Genomic DNA, 13,966 nt, shown 5'->3' with positions numbered 1-13,966 from the left:
ACAACCACAAAAAGGAATGGAGTCATTAGCACTTATGGTTTGTAAATGGCACCCAGAATTATGTTGCACGAAGCACAATTTCACATCATTCTGGGTCCATTTGTGTGAAAACAAGGTCCAATCAGGCTGAAACGTTACAAGAAGGTAGAATCTATTGAGTTGTAAGTGATCTGAATGTTTCATGATGATCCCACATTTGTATAGGGGGTAAAACAATGTCCCAAAGGTCACCGGGCCTGGTGTCACTTTAAAGAAGTAGTCCAGTTACACATTTGTGGGCTTATAACTTGGCTTCTGAATGTCCTAGAGAGATCAGGTTTGTTTTAGTGTACTCCAATCAACAGCCCCTACAACCACAAAAAGGAATGGAGTCATTAGCACTTATGGTTTGTAAATGGCACCCAGAATTATGTTGCACGAAGCACAATTTCACATCATTCTGGGTCCATTTGTGTGAAAACAAGGTCCAGTCAGGCTGAAACGTTACAAGAAAGTAGAATCTATTGAGTTGTAAGTGATCTGAACGTTTCAAGATGATCGCACAATCCTAAGTGGGTCAAACCATGTCCCAAAGGTCACCAGATCTGGTGTCAATTTAAAGAAGTAGTCCAGTTACACATTTGTGGGCTTATAACTTGGCTTCTGAATGTCCTAGAGAGATCAGGTTTGTTTTAGTGTACTCCAATCAACAGCCCCTACAACCACAAAAAGGAATGGAGTCATTAGCACTTATGGTTTGTAAATGGCACCCAGAATTATGTTGCACGAAGCACAATTTCACATCATTCTGGGTCCATTTGTGTGAAAACAAGGTCCAATCAGGCTGAAACGTTACAAGAAGGTAGAATCTATTGAGTTGTAAGTGATCTGAACGTTTCAAGATGATCCGACAATCCTGTAGGGGGTAAAACCATGTCCCAAAGGTCACCGGGCCTGGTGTCACTTTAAAGAAGTAGTCCAGTTACACCTTTGTGGGCTTATAACTTGGCTTCTGAATGTCCTAGAGAGGTAAGGTTTGTTTTAGTGTACTCCAATCAACAGCCCCTACAACCACAAAAAGGAATGGAGTCATTAGCACTTATGGTTTGTAAATGGCACCCAGAATTATGTTGCATGAAGCACAATTTCACATCATTCTGGGTCCATTTGTGTGAAAACAAGGTCCAATCAGGCTGAAAAGTTACAAGAAGGTAGAATCTATTGAGTTGTAAGTGATCTGAACGTTTTATGATGATAGCACTTTCCTAAGGGGGTCAAACCATGTCCCAAAAGTCACCGGGTCTGGTGTCAATTTAAAGAAGTAGTCCAGTTACACATTTGTGGGCTTATAACTTGGCTTCTGAATGTCCTAGAGAGGTCAGGTTTGTTTTAGTGTACTCCAATCAACAGCCCCTACAACCACAAAAAGGAATGTAGTCATTAGCACTTATGGTTTGTAAATGGCACCCAGAATTATGTTGCACGAAGCACAATTTCACATCATTCTGGGTCCATTTTTGTGAAAACAAGGTCCAATCAGGCTGGAACGTTACAGGAAGGTAGAATCTATTGAGTTGTAAGTGATCTGAATGTTTCATTATGATAGCACTTTCCTAAGGGGGTCAAACCATGTCCCAAAGGTCACTGGATCTGGTGTCACTTTAAAGAATTAGTCCAGTTACACATTTTTGGGCTTATAACTTGGCTTCTGAATATCCTAGAGAGGTTAGGTTTGTTTTAGAGTACTCCAATTAACAGCCCCCATTACCCCAAAAAGGAATGGAGTCATTAGCACTTATGGTTTGTAAATGGCACCCAGAATTATGTTGCACGAAGCACAATTTACCATCATTCTGGGTCCATTTGTGTGAAAACAAGGTCAAATCAGGCTGAAACATTACAAGAAGGTAGAATCTATTGAGTTGTAAGTGATCTGAACGTTTCAAGATATCGCACTTTCCTAAGGGGGTCAAACCATGTCCCAAAGGTCACCGGATCTGGTGTCACTTTAAAGAAGTTGTCCAGATACACATTTGTGGGCTTATAACTTTGCTTCTGAATATCCTAGAGAGGTCAGGTTTGTTTTAGAGTACTCCAATTAACAGCCCCCATTACCCCAAAAAGGAATGGAGTAATTAGCACTTATGGTTTTTAAATGGCACCCAGAATTATGTTGCACGAAGCACAATTTCACATCATTCTGGGTTCATTTGTGTGAAAACAAGGTCCAATCAGGCTGAAACGTTACAGGACAGTAGAATCTATTGAGTTGTAAGTGATCTGAACGTTTCATGATGACAGCACTTTCCTAAGGGGGTCAAACCATGTCCCAAAGGTCACCGGATCTGGTGTCAATTTAAAGAAGTAGTCCAGTTACATATTTGTGGGCTTATAACTTGGCTTCTGAATGTCCTAGAGAGATCAGGTTTATTTTAATGTACTCCAATCAACAGCCCCCACAACCACAAAAAGGAATGGAGTCATTAGCACTTATGGTTTGTAAATGGCACCCAGAATTATGTTGCACGAAGCACAATTTCACATCATTCTGGGTCCATTTGTGTGAAAACAAGGTCCAATCAGGCTGAAACGCTACAAGAAGGTAGAATCTATTGAGTTGTAAGTGATCTGAACGTTTCAAGATGATCCCACAATCCTGTAGGGGGTAAAACCATGTCCCAAAGGTCACCGGGCCTGGTGTCACTTTAAAGAAGTAGTCCAGTTACACATGTGTGGGCTCATAACTTGGCTTCTGAATGTCCTAGAGAGATCAGGTTTGTTTTAGTGTACTCCAATAAACAGCCCCTACAACCACAAAAAGGAATGGAGTCATTAGCAGTTATGGTTTGTAAATGGCACCCAGAATTGTGTTGCACAAAGCACAATTTCACATCATTCTGGGTTCATTTGTGTGAAAACAAGGTCCAATCAGGCTGAAACGTTACAAGAAGGTAGAATCTATTGAGTTGTAAGTGATCTGAACGTTTCATGATGATCGCACATTCCTATAGGGGGTAAAACCATGTCCCAAAGGTCACCGGGCCTGGTGTCACTTTAAAGAAGTAGTCCAGTTACACATTTGTGGGCTTATAACTTGGCTTCTGAATGTCCTAGAGAGATCAGGTTTGTTTTAGTGTACTCCAATCAACATCCCCTACAACCAAAAAAAGGAATGGAGTCATTAGCACTTATGGTTTGTAAATGGCACCCAGAATTATGTTGCACGAAGCACAATTTCACATTATTCTGGGTTCATTTGTGTGAAAACAAGGTCCAATCAGGCTGAAACGTTACAAGAAGGTAGAATCTATTGAGTTGTAAGTGATCTGAACGTTTCATGATGATCGCACATTCCTATAGGGGGTAAAACCATGTCCCAAAGGTCACCGGGCCTGGTGTCACTTTAAAGAAGTAGCCCAGTTACACATTTGTGGGCTTATAACTTGGCTTCTGAATGTCCTAGAGAGATCAGGTTTGTTTTAGTGTACTCCAATCAACAGCCCCTACAACCACAAAAAGGAATGGAGTCATTAGCATTTATGGTTTGTAAATGGCACCCAGAATTATGTTGCACGAAGCACAATTTCACATCATTCTGGGTCCATTTGTGTGAAAACAAGGTCCAATCAGGCTGAAACGTTACAAGAAGGTAGAATCTATTGAGTTGTAAGTGATCTGAATGTTTCATGATGATCCCACATTCGTATAGGGGGTAAAACAATGTCCCAAAGGTCACCGGGCCTGGTGTCACTTTAAAGAAGTAGTCCAGTTACACATTTGTGGGCTTATAACTTGGCTTCTGAATGTCCTAGAGAGATCAGGTTTGTTTTAGTGTACTCCAATCAACAGCCCCTACAACCACAAAAAGGAATGGAGTCATTAGCACTTATGGTTTGTAAATGGCACCCAGAATTATGTTGCACGAAGCACAATTTCACATCATTCTGGGTCCATTTGTGTGAAAACAAGGTCCAGTCAGGCTGAAACGTTACAAGAAGGTAGAATCTATTGAGTTGTAAGTGATCTGAACGTTTCAAGATGATCGCACAATCCTAAGTGGGTCAAACCATGTCCCAAAGGTCACCGGATCTGGTGTCAATTTAAAGAAGTAGTCCAGTTACACATTTGTGGGCTTATAACTTGGCTTCTGAATGTCCTAGAGAGATCAGGTTTGTTTTAGTGTACTCCAATCAACAGCCCCTACAACCACAAAAAGGAATGGAGTCATTAGCACTTATGGTTTGTAAATGGCACCCAGAATTATGTTGCACGAAGCACAATTACACATCATTCTGGGTCCATTTGTGTGAAAACAAGGTCAAATCAGGCTGAAACATTACAAGAAGGTAGAATCTATTGAGTTGTAAGTGATCTGAACGTTTCAAGATATCGCACTTTCCTAAGGGGGTCAAACCATGTCCCAAAGGTCACCGGATCTGGTGTCACTTTAAAGAAGTTGTCCAGATACACATTTGTGGGCTTATAACTTTGCTTCTGAATATCCTAGAGAGGTCAGGTTTGTTTTAGAGTACTCCAATTAACAGCCCCCATTACCCCAAAAAGGAATGGAGTCATTAGCACTTATGGTTTTTAAATGGCACCCAGAATTATGTTGCACGAAGCACAATTTCACATCATTCTGGGTTCATTTGTGTGAAAACAAGGTCCAATCAGGCTGAAATGTTACAGGAAGGTAGAATCTATTGAGTTGTAAGTGATCTGAACGTTTCATGATGATAGCACTTTCCTAAGGGGGTCAAACCATGTCCCAAAGGTCACCGGATCTGGTGTCAATTTAAAGAAGTAGTCCAGTTACATATTTGTGGGCTTATAACTTGGCTTCTGAATGTCCTAGAGAGATCAGGTTTATTTTAATGTACTCCAATCAACAGCCCCCACAACCACAAAAAGGAATGGAGTCATTAGCACTTATGGTTTGTAAATGGCACCCAGAATTATGTTGCACGAAGCACAATTTCACATCATTCTGGGTCCATTTGTGTGAAAACAAGGTCCAATCAGGCTGAAACGCTACAAGGAGGTAGAATCTATTGAGTTGTAAGTGATCTGAACGTTTCAAGATGATCCCACAATCCTGTAGGGGGTAAAACCATGTCCCAAAGGTCACCGGGCCTGGTGTCACTTTAAAGAAGTAGTCCAGTTACACATGTGTGGGCTCATAACTTGGCTTCTGAATGTCCTAGAGAGATCAGGTTTGTTTTAGTGTACTCCAGTCAACAGCCCCTACAACCACAAAAAGGAATGGAGTCATTAGCACTTATGGTTTTTAAATGGCACCCAGAATTGTGTTGCACGAAGCACAATTTCACATCATTCTGGGTTCATTTGTGTGAAAACAAGGTCCAATCAGGCTGAAACGTTACAAGAAGGTAGAATCGATTGAGTTGTAAGTGATCTGAACGTTTCATGATGATCGCACATTCCTATAGGGGGTAAAACCATGTCCCAAAGGTCACCGGGCCTGGTGTCACTTTAAAGAAGTAGTCCAGTTACACATTTGTGGGCTTATAACTTGGCTTCTGAATGTCCTAGAGAGATCAGGTTTGTTTTAGTGTACTCCAATCAACATCCCCTACAACCACAAAAAGGAATGGAGTCATTAGCACTTATGGTTTGTAAATGGCACCCAGAATTATGTTGCACGAAGCACAATTTCACATCATTCTGGGTTCATTTGTGTGAAAACAAGGTCCAATCAGGCTGAAACGTTACAAGAAGGTAGAATCTATTGAGTTGTAAGTGATCTGAACGTTTCATGATGATCGCACATTCCTATAGGGGGTAAAACCATGTCCCAAAGGTCACCGGGCCTGGTGTCACTTTAAAGAAGTAGTCCAGTTACACATTTGTGGGCTTATAACTTGGCTTCTGAATGTCCTAGAGAGATCAGGTTTGTTTTAGTGTACTCCAATCAACAGCCCCTACAACCACAAAAAGGAATGGAGTCTTTAGCATTTATGGTTTGTAAATGGCACCCAGAATTATGTTGCACGAAGCACAATTTCACATCATTCTGGGTCCATTTGTGTGAAAACAAGGTCCAATCAGGCTGAAACGTTACAAGAAGGTAGAATCTATTGAGTTGTAAGTGATCTGAATGTTTCATGATGATCCCACATTTGTATAGGGGGTAAAACAATGTCCCAAAGGTCACCGGGCCTGGTGTCACTTTAAAGAAGTAGTCCAGTTACACATTTGTGGGCTTATAACTTGGCTTCTGAATGTCCTAGAGAGATCAGGTTTGTTTTAGTGTACTCCAATAAACAGCCCCTACAACCACAAAAAGGAATGGAGTCATTAGCACTTATGGTTTGTAAATGGCACCCAGAATTATGTTGCACGAAGCACAATTTCACATCATTCTGGGTCCATTTGTGTGAAAACAAGGTCCAGTCAGGCTGAAACGTTACAAGAAGGTAGAATCTATTGAGTTGTAAGTGATCTGAACGTTTCAAGATGATCGCACAATCCTAAGTGGGTCAAACCATGTCCCAAAGGTCACCAGATCTGGTGTCAATTTAAAGAAGTAGTCCAGTTACACATTTGTGGGCTTATAACTTGGCTTCTGAATGTCCTAGAGAGATCAGGTTTGTTTTAGTGTACTCCAATCAACAGCCCCTACAACCACAAAAAGGAATGGAGTCATTAGCACTTATGGTTTGTAAATGGCACCCAGAATTATGTTGCACGAAGCACAATTTCACATCATTCTGGGTCCATTTGTGTGAAAACAAGGTCCAATCAGGCTGAAACGTTACAAGAAGGTAGAATCTATTGAGTTGTAAGTGATCTGAACGTTTCAAGATGATCCGACAATCCTGTAGGGGTTAAAACCATGTCCCAAGGGTCACCGGGCCTGGTGTCACTTTAAAGAAGTAGTCCAGTTACACCTTTGTGGGCTTATAACTTGGCTTCTGAATGTCCTAGAGAGGTAAGGTTTGTTTTAGTGTACTCCAATCAACAGCCCCTACAACCACAAAAAGGAATGGAGTCATTAGCACTTATGGTTTGTAAATGGCACCCAGAATTATGTTGCACAAAGCACAATTTCACATCATTCTGGGTTCATTTGTGTGAAAACAAGGTCCAATCAGGCTGAAACGTTACAGGAAGGTATAATCTATTGAGTTGTAAGTGATCTGAACGTTTCATGATGATAGCACTTTCCTAAGGGGGTCAAACCATGTCCCAAAGGTCACCGGATCTGGTGTCAATTTAAAGAAGTAGTCCAGTTACACATTTGTGGGCTTATAACTTGGCTTCTGAATGTCCTACAGAGATCAGGTTTGTTTTAGTATACTCCAATCAACAGCCCCTACAACCACAAAAAGGAATGGAGTCATTAGCACTTATGGTTTGCAAATGGCACCCAGAATTATGTTGCATGAAGCACAATTTCACATCATTCTGGGTCCATTTGTGTGAAAACAAGGTCCAATCAGGCTGAAAAGTTACAAGAAGGTAGAATCTATTGAGTTGTAAGTGATCTGAACGTTTTATGATGATAGCACTTTCCTAAGGGGGTCAAACCATGTCCCAAAAGTCACCGGATCTGGTGTCAATTTAAAGAAGTAGTCCAGTTACACATTTGTGGGCTTATAACTTGGCTTCTGAATGTCCTAGAGAGGTCAGGTTTGTTTTAGTGTACTCCAATCAACAGCCCCTACAACCACAAAAAGAAATGTAGTCATTGGCACTTATGGTTTGTAAATGGCACCCAGAATTATGTTGCACAAAGCACAATTTCACATCATTCTGGGTCCATTTGTGTGAAAACAAGGTCCAATCAGGCTGAAACGTTACAGGAAGGTAGAATCTATTGAGTTGTAAGTGATCTGAATGTTTCATGATGATAGCACTTTCCTAAGGGGGTCAAACCATGTCCCAAAGGTCACTGGATCTGGTGTCACTTTAAAGAATTAGTCCAGTTACACATTTTTGGGCTTATAACTTGGCTTCTGAATATCCTAGAGAGGTTAGGTTTGTTTTAGAGTACTCCAATTAACAGCCCCCATTACCCCAAAAAGGAATGGAGTCATTAGCACTTATGGTTTGTAAATGGCACCCAGAATTATGTTGCACGAAGCACAATTTCACATCATTCTGGGTCCATTTGTGTGAAAACAAGGTCAAATCAGGCTGAAACATTACAAGAAGGTAGAATCTATTGAGTTGTAAGTGATCTGAACGTTTTAAGATATCGCACTTTCCTAAGGGGGTCAAACCATGTCCCAAAGGTCACCGGATCTGGTGTCACTTTAAAGAAGTTGTCCAGATACACATTTGTGGGCTTATAACTTTGCTTCTGAATATCCTAGAGAGGTCAGGTTTGTTTTAGAGTACTCCAATTAACAGCCCCCATTACCCCAAAAAGGAATGGAGTCATTAGCACTTATGGTTTTTAAATGGCACCCAGAATTATGTTGCACGAAGCACAATTTCACATCATTCTGGGTTCATTTGTGTGAAAACAAGGTCCAATCAGGCTGAAACGTTACAGGAAGGTAGAATCTATTGAGTTGTAAGTGATCTGAACGTTTCATGATGATAGCACTTTCCTAAGGGGGTCAAACCATGTCCCAAAGGTCACCGGATCTGGTGTCAATTTAAAGTAGTCCAGTTACATATTTGTGGGCTTATAACTTGGCTTCTGAATGTCCTAGAGAGATCAGGTTTATTTTAATGTACTCCAATCAACAGCCCCCACAACCACAAAAAGGAATGGAGTCATTAGCACTTATGGTTTGTAAATGGCACCCAGAATTATGTTGCACGAAGCACAATTTCACATCATTCTGGGTCCATTTGTGTGAAAACAAGGTCCAATCAGGCTGAAATGCTACAAGGAGGTAGAATCTATTGAGTTGTAAGTGATCTGAACGTTTCAAGATGATCCCACAATCCTGTAGGGGGTAAAACCATGTCCCAAAGGTCACCGGGCCTGGTGTCACTTTAAAGAAGTAGTCCAGTTACACATGTGTGGGCTCATAACTTGGCTTCTGAATGTCCTAGAGAGATCAGGTTTGTTTTAGTGTACTCCAATCAACAGCCCCTACAACCACAAAAAGGAATGGAGTCATTAGCACTTATGGTTTTTAAATGGCACCCAGAATTGTGTTGCACGAAGCACAATTTCACATCATTCTGGGTTCATTTGTGTGAAAACAAGGTCCAATCAGGCTGAAACGTTACAAGAAGGTAGAATCTATTGAGTTGTAAGTGATCTGAACGTTTCATGATGATCGCACATTCCTATAGGGGGTAAAACCATGTCCCAAAGGTCACCGGGCCTGGTGTCACTTTAAAGAAGTAGTCCAGTTACACATTTGTGGGCTTATAACTTGGCTTCTGAATGTCCTAGAGAGATCAGGTTTGTTTTAGTGTACTCCAATCAACATCCCCTACAACCACAAAAAGGAATGGAGTCATTAGCACTTATGGTTTGTAAATGGCACCCAGAATTATGTTGCACGAAGCACAATTTCACATCATTCTGGGTTCATTTGTGTGAAAACAAGGTCCAATCAGGCTGAAACGTTACAAGAAGGTAGAATCTATTGAGTTGTAAGTGATCTGAACGTTTCATGATGATCGCACATTCCTATAGGGGGTAAAACCATGTCCCAAAGGTCACCGGGCCTGGTGTCACTTTAAAGAAGTAGTCCAGTTACACATTTGTGGGCTTATAACTTGGCTTCTGAATGTCCTAGAGAGATCAGGTTTGTTTTAGTGTACTCCAATCAACAGCCCCTACAACCACAAAAAGGAATGGAGTCATTAGCATTTATGGTTTGTAAATGGCACCCAGAATTATGTTGCACGAAGCACAATTTCACATCATTCTGGGTCCATTTGTGTGAAAACAAGGTCCAATCAGGCTGAAACGTTACAAGACGGTAGAATCTATTGAGTTGTAAGTGATCTGAATGTTTCATGATGATCCCACATTTGTATAGGGGGTAAAACAATGTCCCAAAGGTCACCGGGCCTGGTGTCACTTTAAAGAAGTAGTCCAGTTACACATTTGTGGGCTTATAACTTGGCTTCTGAATGTCCGAGAGAGATCAGGTTTGTTTTAGTGTACTCCAATCAACAGCCCCTACAACCACAAAAAGGAATGGAGTCATTAGCACTTATGGTTTGTAAATGGCACCCAGAATTATGTTGCACGAAGCACAATTTCACATCATTCTGGGTCCATTTGTGTGAAAACAAGGTCCAGTCAGGCTGAAACGTTACAAGAAGGTAGAATCTATTGAGTTGTAAGTGATCTGAACGTTTCAAGATGATCGCACAATCCTAAGTGGGTCAAACCATGTCCCAAAGGTCACCAGACCTGGTGTCAATTTAAAGAAGTAGTCCAGTTACACATTTGTGGGCTTATAACTTGGCTTCTGAATGTCCTAGAGAGATCAGGTTTGTTTTAGTGTACTCCAATCAACAGCCCCTACAACCACAAAAAGGAATGGAGTCATTAGCACTTATGGTTTGTAAATGGCACCCAGAATTATGTTGCACGAAGCACAATTTCACATCATTCTGGGTCCATTTGTGTGAAAACAAGGTCCAATCAGGCTGAAACGTTACAAGAAGGTAGAATCTATTGAGTTGTAAGTGATCTGAACGTTTCAAGATGATCCGACAATCCTGTAGGGGGTAAAACCATGTCCCAAGGGTCACCGGGCCTGGTGTCACTTTAAAGAAGTAGTCCAGTTACACCTTTGTGGGCTTATAACTTGGCTTCTGAATGTCCTAGAGAGGTAAGGTTTGTTTTAGTGTACTCCAATCAACAGCCCCTACAACCACAAAAAGGAATGGAGTCATTAGCACTTATGGTTTGTAAATGGCACCCAGAATTATGTTGCACAAAGCACAATTTCACATCATTCTGGGTTCATTTGTGTGAAAACAAGGTCCATTCAGGCTGAAACGTTACAGGAAGGTAGAATCTATTGAGTTGTAAGTGATCTGAACGTTTCATGATGATAGCACTTTCCTAAGGGGGTCAAACCATGTCCCAAAGGTCACCGGATCTGGTGTCAATTTAAAGAAGTAGTCCAGTTACACATTTGTGGGCTTATAACTTGGCTTCTGAATGTCCTACAGAGATCAGGTTTGTTTTAGTATACTCCAATCAACAGCCCCTACAACCACAAAAAGGAATGGAGTCATTAGCACTTATGGTTTGCAAATGGCACCCAGAATTATGTTGCACGAAGCACAATTTCACATCATTCTGGGTCCATTTGTGTGAAAACAAGGTCCAATCAGGCTGAAAAGTTACAAGAAGGTAGAATCTATTGAGTTGTAAGTGATCTGAACGTTTTATGATGATAGCACTTTCCTAAGGGGGTCAAACCATGTCCCAAAAGTCACCGGATCTGGTGTCAATTTAAAGAAGTAGTCCAGTTACACATTTGTGGGCTTATAACTTGGCTTCTGAATGTCCTAGAGAGGTCAGGTTTGTTTTAGTGTACTCCAATCAACAGCCCCTACAACCACAAAAAGAAATGTAGTCATTGGCACTTATGGTTTGTAAATGGCACCCAGAATTATGTTGCACGAAGCACAATTTCACATCATTCTGGGTCCATTTGTGTGAAAACAAGGTCCAATCAGGCTGAAACGTTACAGGAAGGTAGAATCTATTGAGTTGTAAGTGATCTGAATGTTTCATGATGATAGCACTTTCCTAAGGGGGTCAAACCATGTCCCAAAGGTCACTGGATCTGGTGTCACTTTAAAGAATTAGTCCAGTTACACATTTTTGGGCTTATAACTTGGCTTCTGAATATCCTAGAGAGGTTAGGTTTGTTTTAGAGTACTCCAATTAACAGCCCCCATTACCCCAAAAAGGAATGGAGTCATTAGCACTTATGGTTTGTAAATGGCACCCAGAATTATGTTGCACGAAGCACAATTTCACATCATTCTGGGTCCATTTGTGTGAAAACAAGGTCAAATCAGGCTGAAACATTACAAGAAGGTAGAATCTATTGAGTTGTAAGTGATCTGAACGTTTCAAGATATCGCACTTTCCTAAGGGGGTCAAACCATGTCCCAAAGGTCACCGGATCTGGTGTCACTTTAAAGAAGTTGTCCAGATACACATTTGTGGGCTTATAACTTTGCTTCTGAATATCCTAGAGAGGTCAGGTTTGTTTTAGAGTACTCCAATTAACAGCCCCCATTACCCCAAAAAGGAATGGAGTCATTAGCACTTATGGTTTTTAAATGGCACCCAGAATTATGTTGCACGAAGCACAATTTCACATCATTCTGGGTTCATTTGTGTGAAAACAAGGTCCAATCAGGCTGAAACGTTACAGGAAGGTAGAATCTATTGAGTTGTAAGTGATCTGAACGTTTCATGATGATAGCACTTTCCTAAGGGGGTCAAACCATGTCCCAAAGGTCACCGGATCTGGTGTCAATTTAAAGAAGTAGTCCAGTTACATATTTGTGGGCTTATAACTTGGCTTCTGAATGTCCTAGAGAGATCAGGTTTATTTTAATGTACTCCAATCAACAGCCCCCACAACCACAAAAAGGAATGGAGTCATTAGCACTTATGGTTTGTAAATGGCACCCAGAATTATGTTGCACGAAGCACAATTTCACATCATTCTGGGTCCTTTTGTGTGAAAACAAGGTCCAATCAGGCTGAAACGCTACAAGAAGGTAGAATCTATTGAGTTGTAAGTGATCTGAACGTTTCAAGATGATCCCACAATCCTGTAGGGGGTACAACCATGTCCCAAAGGTCACCGGGCCTGGTGTCACTTTAAAGAAGTAGTCCAGTTACACATGTGTGGGCTCATAACTTGGCTTCTGAATGTCCTAGAGAGATCAGGTTTGTTTTAGTGTACTCCAATCAACAGCCCCTAACACCACAAAAAGGAATGGAGTCATTAGCACTTATGGTTTGCAAATGGCACCCAGAATTATGTTGCATGAAGCACAATTTCACATCATTCTGGGTCCATTTGTGTGAAAACAAGGTCCAATCAGGCTGAAAAGTTACAAGAAGGTAGAATCTATTGAGTTGTAAGTGATCTGAACGTTTTATGATGATAGCACTTTCCTAAGGGGGTCAAACCATGTCCCAAAAGTCACCGGATCTGGTGTCAATTTAAAGAAGTAGTCCAGTTGCACATTTGTGGGCTTATAACTTGGCTTCTGAATGTCCTAGAGAGGTCAGGTTTGTTTTAGTGTACTCCAATCAACAGCCCCTACAACCACAAAAAGGAATGTAGTCATTAGCACTTATGGTTTGTAAATGGCACCCAGAATTATGTTGCACGAAGCACAATTTCACATCATTCTGGGTCCATTTGTGTGAAAACAAGGTCCAATCAGGCTGAAACGTTACAGGAAGGTAGAATCTATTGAGTTGTAAGTGATCTGAATGTTTCATGATGATAGCACTTTCCTAAGGGGGTCAAACCATGTCCCAAAGGTCACTGGATCTGGTGTCACTTTAAAGAATTAGTCCAGTTACACATTTTTGGGCTTATAACTTGGCTTCTGAATATCCTAGAGAGGTTAGGTTTGTTTTAGAGTACTCCAATTAACAGCCCCCATTACCCCAAAAAGGAATGGAGTCATTAGCACTTATGGTTTGTAAATGGCACCCAGAATTATGTTGCACGAAGCACAATTTCACATCATTCTGGGTCCATTTGTGTGAAAACAAGGTCAAATCAGGCTGAAACATTACAAGAAGGTAGAATCTATTGAGTTGTAAGTGATCTGAACGTTTCAAGATATCGCACTTTCCTAAGGGGGTCAAACCATGTCCCAAAGGTCACCGGATCTGGTGTCACTTTAAAGAAGTTGTCCAGATACACATTTGTGGGCTTATAACTTTGCTTCTGAATATCCTAGAGAGGTCAGGTTTGTTTTAGAGTACTCCAATTAACAGCCCCCATTACCCCAAAAAGGAATGGAGTCATTAGCACTTATG

Source organism: Nothobranchius furzeri, unplaced genomic scaffold (genome assembly GCF_043380555.1).
Source record: "Nothobranchius furzeri strain GRZ-AD unplaced genomic scaffold, NfurGRZ-RIMD1 Scf020, whole genome shotgun sequence".
Classification (NCBI taxonomy): Eukaryota; Metazoa; Chordata; class Actinopteri; order Cyprinodontiformes; family Nothobranchiidae; genus Nothobranchius; species Nothobranchius furzeri.
This window is presented reverse-complemented; position numbering follows the sequence as displayed.